This window comes from Hibiscus syriacus, unplaced genomic scaffold, assembly GCF_006381635.1.
Source record: "Hibiscus syriacus cultivar Baekdansim isolate YM2019G1 unplaced genomic scaffold, ASM638163v2 tig00111402_pilon, whole genome shotgun sequence".
In the NCBI taxonomy this organism is placed as follows: domain Eukaryota; kingdom Viridiplantae; phylum Streptophyta; class Magnoliopsida; order Malvales; family Malvaceae; genus Hibiscus; species Hibiscus syriacus.
This window is the reverse complement of record NW_024063082.1, coordinates 4,363,107-4,369,347: the sequence shown is the minus strand read 5'-3', so window position 1 is coordinate 4,369,347 and position 6,241 is coordinate 4,363,107. Positions and strand designations below refer to the sequence as shown.

General features: G+C 34.1%; 1 pseudogene; it reads left to right on the top strand.

The window, feature by feature from the left end:
• Window positions 1-3,813: 3,813 nt before the first annotated feature.
• On the top strand, window positions 3,814-4,538 carry LOC120162469 (annotated as a pseudogene).
• The last annotated feature ends 1,703 nt before the right edge of the window (window positions 4,539-6,241 follow it).

Genomic DNA, 6,241 nt, shown 5'->3' with positions numbered 1-6,241 from the left:
GGAAAAAGGAACTCGAATTGTCCTTGATGTCGGTGCCCCCTTGGGCTACCAAACCCTCAATCCTCACCCATTACAGGTTTCAAACGGAACGAGTTCAATTCGAGGGGATTCACTGCCTTATACCCATACGAGGAATAAATTCCTACGAAGGTATAAGGTATGTATCCAATGGGTTATTTGCTAAAACTCATACAAAGAATAAATTCTTACGAGAGTAAAGCAATCACCCTAACTAATTTGGATCGAAGCTCATGTCTAGAGCTCATGTTATGCCAATGAAAGTGATGTGTGTGAGGAGAAACAAACAAACCTTTGACTCAAAAACAGGGAAAAAATATAATAAAAAAATAACACTCAACGAGAACTAAGAAATATCTGAAAAAAATGAAAACAATTAAAATGTTAGTATATAAAAATAAATAGATAAAATAATAAATAAAAATTCAATACATAGATCATAGTTTTACTAAAGATTCGAACTTATAATTTCCACCATAACGACCATATATAAGCGACCGACAGCCTGACTCTCTAGTCGTCCCCAGCGGAGTCGCCAAGCTGTCATAACCTTTTTTTTATAAAACTTTTTTTTATCATTATTAAAAAAACAATTATGATTTTTATTTTTAAAAATGTGACAATTTTGAATTTATTTGAGAATTAGATTGAAAAAGGGAGTCGCCATCGACCTTTGAGTTAGGTAAGTCGAATACCTAAGAATATGTTTTTAATTTAAAAAATAATTTTATGGAAAATCATTTTTTATAAGAATACAAGTCTGCGTTATCAGAAGAAAATTTAGGGGTTCGGAAGTTGGTTACGTCTGTGGAAAAGATAAACATCCACAACGCCCAAAATCGGTACTTAGTCGCTTATATATCGTCATAAATGGTATAACTTAAAGTTTGAATCAGAAGTAAAAATATGATCTATTTATTGAATATTTGTTAAAAAAAAAAACCCTTTTCTCGACAAGAAATCCCGAGATTTGCAATCCTCTGTCGGGAAAGCTACCTCGTCTATTTCTTACTTGTAAAGAATATTTTCTCTTTAAATTAAAAAAATAATATCGAAAATTGACATAAAATGCATCATATTTTATTTTTCCAAAACATACATCACTCATATTAAGATTCAATGAAGAAATAATAATAAAGATTAAAATTTAAATATTAAACAATATGAACATCAAATAAAATAACAAAAAATAGAATAACAATAAAAATAATTTCTATAAGCTCGTAAAAGGAAGAATTTGCGTTTTATTTATTTATCATATTCTGTTTGAACGTCGTATAGGATTGCATCACTTCGACCAAGTGATACTTTCCACGTCCATTCTATAAAAGACAGTGTTCTTGAAAAGTACTCGAATAAATAAAATATCAATACCGTTTACAGAATACATTCGTCATACTTAAAACATTCCATGAATCTAATTAAAACGAGTAATATAACATAAATAAAAGTTAACACCCTATAATCGCACCACATTAGTATTAAATAACTATAGTATGTATATTATAATCACAAAACATTCAAGGGCATAAAAAATTGCATGGTTTGAACTAGAATAACACAATTAATATGAAACTAGCTGATAAAAATATTAAATTAAAATAATGAAATATTACAGGGGCGTAAAGTATAATAATATCACCAAATTACCCACACTATGCAAAGAATGGGGACTAAAATAAACTTAAGAGAAAATTTAAGCCCGAATCATACATTAATCTAATTGAACCAAGAGCCAACAATGAAGGATCGAAATGAAAATAAGGCAAGCAGATAACCAAAATCATAAATATTATCAAAACTATAACTAAAAACAAATATGGACTAAAATAAAAAACAAGCAAGTTTGAAGACTAAAGCTTTAATATCAACAAGGTCCATTAATATACATACAAGAGTCAAAATAAAATGAATCATAAAACATCAGCTAAAAATGGTTACTAAACCCAAAACATTTCACAGAATAAAAAGTGACTATAACGGGAATTCTAAGACTTCAAGGATCGAATCAAAAGAACGTGATTTCATTCAATAACCAAAATGTAAGTCTTATAAATGAACAGGGACTTAACTGTGATTTACGCCCAAATAGTGAAAACACGTGTGAGATCATAAAATAACAAGGACCCATACTGCTAATATCCCTAAATTAGTGACCAGAATAACATGGAAATCCTAAAGTTAGGGGACCTATAGGTAATAGACCCATTATTAGGTGACTGAAACATAAAACATGTTAAAGATCAAAGGGCCTTAACATGATTTACCCAAAAATTTCAATATGAAATTACTTCTCCCCTTTCTCTCATTCTGCCCGAGATTTCCTAAATCCCTAGCCCCCCTATTCTTCTCGTCTCACACCACCCTACACAGCAGCCGACTCACCAAAGAACCGAAGCAGTTCCGCCGCCTCGGCCACCCTACATGGGTGGCCATTCTAACTCCGACCAGGCCTTTCAACCTAGGAGAACACCACGAAAACAGCCCCTAAATGCGATTCAAGACACCTCTTGGACGTGGGTCAAACTATAAAACAACCACCATACAAGGTGGTCCGGCGACCCCAACTCAACTCTCACTAACCTATTAACTCCCCGACGACGGTGTTACCCGATAAACCCCCACGGCAGCCAGGTAAGCTAACACCCTTATCATGGATTTATTTATTTATTTTAGCATGGAAATAGCATCGATTCAAGAAAAGAAATGAACTACATTCTACTTCTAGTTGTATTCTAGGAATTGAATGAATAAATTGGGATATAAGATACTAGGATACCTTTAAGAATTTTTTTTGGTGTTGTGCTTTTGATTCCCAGTAAAAAAAATTACTGTTGAGAAATTTTCGTTTTGATTGCTGATAATTTTTTTTTTTTGATTTCTGATAAAAAATGTTGTTTTTGTTTGTTGATTTTTCGGGTTTTATACCCTTACAAAAATATAAAACAGGAAAAAGTTTGGTTGGTCCTTTCACGTTCGGTGTTGCCAGGCTTTAGAGGTAAGGCTGGCCTGTTGATGGCAGAGCATGGTCACGTATGGTGACTGGCATGGAGCTAACACATCATGGTGACTAGAGCAGGGCATGGTGTGAGTTGCTGGTGGCAGAGAGGTATGGCACGGGATATGGTGACTGGCAGAAACCAGCTCTGGACCGGGTCGGATCCCCCTTTGGGTCGGGTCTTGGATCAACTATTGGGTCAACTTCTTGGATGGGCTGATAATTTCTTGTAATAGGCTTGAATGATGGGTTTCAGTTGGGTCACTGGTTGGCCTGCAAGCATGTAACAACAAAATTAAATAATAATAATAATAATAATAATAATAATAATAATAATAAAAATAAATAAAAAGACCCGGACAAAAACGAGTGTCTACAGTATTTAATTACAATGACGATATTGACGAAATGAAGTTAACGGCTACCCATTTACAAGAAAACTTTAAGGTGGCAAGTCAGTTTCTCTTAACATCAGCAGAAGGCAGTGAGCCAGTGACCTAGTGAAAGCAAATAAAAATCCTGTGACCATATGTAATTGTTCAAAACGTTCGGGACCATTTATGAAGTTTACCCATATATTTATTTTAACCTTTTATTTTAATAATCTTATACTAGAAAAACTCATTTCGTTGATTTCAAACATTTATTTATCAGGAAAACCATTAGCCAGGAAAGACCTACCTGCTCTATGCAACATTTGCCTATAAATATTCTCCCCGACACCCTTCAGCTTCATAAACAGAGAGAGGAAAGAAGTCAAATCCAAAACAAACCAAGATTTTAGCTTTAGTATTGAGTTTTGGATCTTTAGATTACAAGAATGGCGGAAGAAGTAATCTTGTTGGATTTCTGGCCAAGTGCATTCGGGATTAGACTGAAGATTGCTTTGGCGGAGAAAGGTATAAATTACGAGGATCTGAGGAACAAGAGTGATCTGCTGATCTGCTGCTGCAGATGAACCCTGTTCATAAGAAAATCCCTGTCCTCATCCATAATGGCAAACCTGTTTGTGAATCGCCCATTCAGGTCCAGTACGTCGACGAGGTCTGGCATGACAAAGCTCCTTGGCTCCCTTCTGATCCTTACCAAAAGGCCATTGCTAGATTCTGGGGTACTGATTATGTTGACAAGAAGGTACTTCCTTTTCTTCTTTTATTTTATCTTTCAACTGTATATTGTGCCTGAAACATTGATGAATGAAATGCAGATATATGAGCAGGGGTCCCAAATATGGAAGACAAAGGGAGAAGAACAAGCAACGGCAAAGAAGGAATTTTATTTTATCGACTTATTTTGGAGGAGACAACTTTGGATATGTGGATGTTGCTTTGGTTCCATTTTATAGCTCGTTTTATACGTACTAGAAGTTTGGAAACTTCAGCATTGAAGCGGAGTGCCCCAAGCTGATAGCATGGGCTAAGAGGTGCATGCAAAAGGAGAGTGTAGCCAAGTCTCTTCCTGTCCAAGAAAAAATCTACGAATTTCTCTTGCGGTTGAAGAAATTCTTTGGAATCGAGTAATTTCAATTATGGGATCCAATCTCGGTCTTTTACTGTTGGCTTTTACGTTTTCCTTGTACTGGTATTCAGAGAGAATAAAATTTCTTTTAATGGTGGAGGTGAAGTATTCTTTTGTATGAAAAATATGAAGTCGTATTTGCATTATTGGAGGGGCACACAAAATAAGGAGCACGAGAAATTTTATTCTTAACTAATTATAGTTTAACGTAGAAACTTGAACAATTTCTGCGTTATTTATGTTACGTTGTTCTTTCTGGTTTTCATCAAATTATTCAACTTTTTCTTCACCATCCACAAATCACATTCTACAACCAAAACCTTAATATTTTACACTGATATTAATGGCTCTAAGTAAGGATCGGTGGATTCTGGCCTTTCCAAGGTGCTATAGGTTTACGTGCAGCCACCAAATGAATGAATAGACAAGGAAAACGCCATCAAACTTGAGCTGCCTCCCATTGATTTGTTACTTGAGTGTTTGAGGTCTTCAATCATCGCGGTGAAGAAATTGCTTCAAGTTTTATTGAATTATATATTTTAAGTGGTCATAGTAAGTTATATAATAATTTTAAAAATATTTAGATGAGATGACCCTAGATTATTTTTTAATGTCTATATATTAGATTGTATATAAGAATCTCAAATTGAATGGGACGATAAAAAAATATTCCATCAATAAAGTGATAGTGGGTTTTATAATTATTGTTCATCCGGTTTCATTGTCACTCCTCTTATTATTTTTTAGTCAAGTCACAAATCCATTTAAAAAAGCAAGAAAATACAGAGAATTGAAAAATATGGCAGCCCCAAGCAGAAACTTCAACCATTAACCCCGCAATATTTATAATGTGGTGTTCCCTTTGGTTTTCGGTTATTTTCTCGGTATATCACCGGTGATCGGTATTATTATCGATCTAATATCGATCAGACTATATTTCCCGATCTAACATCCTTAACAGAAAAGCGCGCCCCCTGTCCCGCGATATACGGTGATCTGACGGTATAGCACGCCCCCTGATCCACGCTATACCTGGATATCTGACACGTGGGGTATAGCGCGGTGCAGGGGGCGCGCTATACCCCTAATTACCAACCCTTCACGTCCTCATCCTCCCTATAAATACTCCCATCCTCAATCACTTTTATCACACTAAATTCTCTCAATTTCTCTAAATTTCTCTCAAATACTCTCTTTTTAAGGTATATTTTATAATATTTTTACTATTATGTTTTTACTTTATTTAATATTTTACTAATATAATTCTTTTGCAGATATATAATGGAAGACAGTCTACTTCGCTCTGATGAAAATCATATATCTCTACACTTTGCTGATACGGTAACATTTTAACGTTTTAATTTAATTTAAATTATTAGTAATATTTAGTTGATTTATTATATGCATGATTATTAGATTAAGAATTAAATATATCGACACTTTGCTGATACATTAACATTTTAACGTTTTAATTTAATTTAAATTATTAATAATAATTAGTTGATTCATTTAATGCATGGTTATTAGATTAAGAATTAATTTTTGTAATTATTTTATTTTTAGGAGAAGAACCGTGTATTAGATTCTTTTATTAGGAATCTCAAGTTAGTGATACCCAGCCGTGTCTTGCCGTATTTAGTAGAGGTTGTATTCGGTTACATAGGTAGATATCAGGGTCACTGTAAAATAGAGCCAGACCTGATTTAT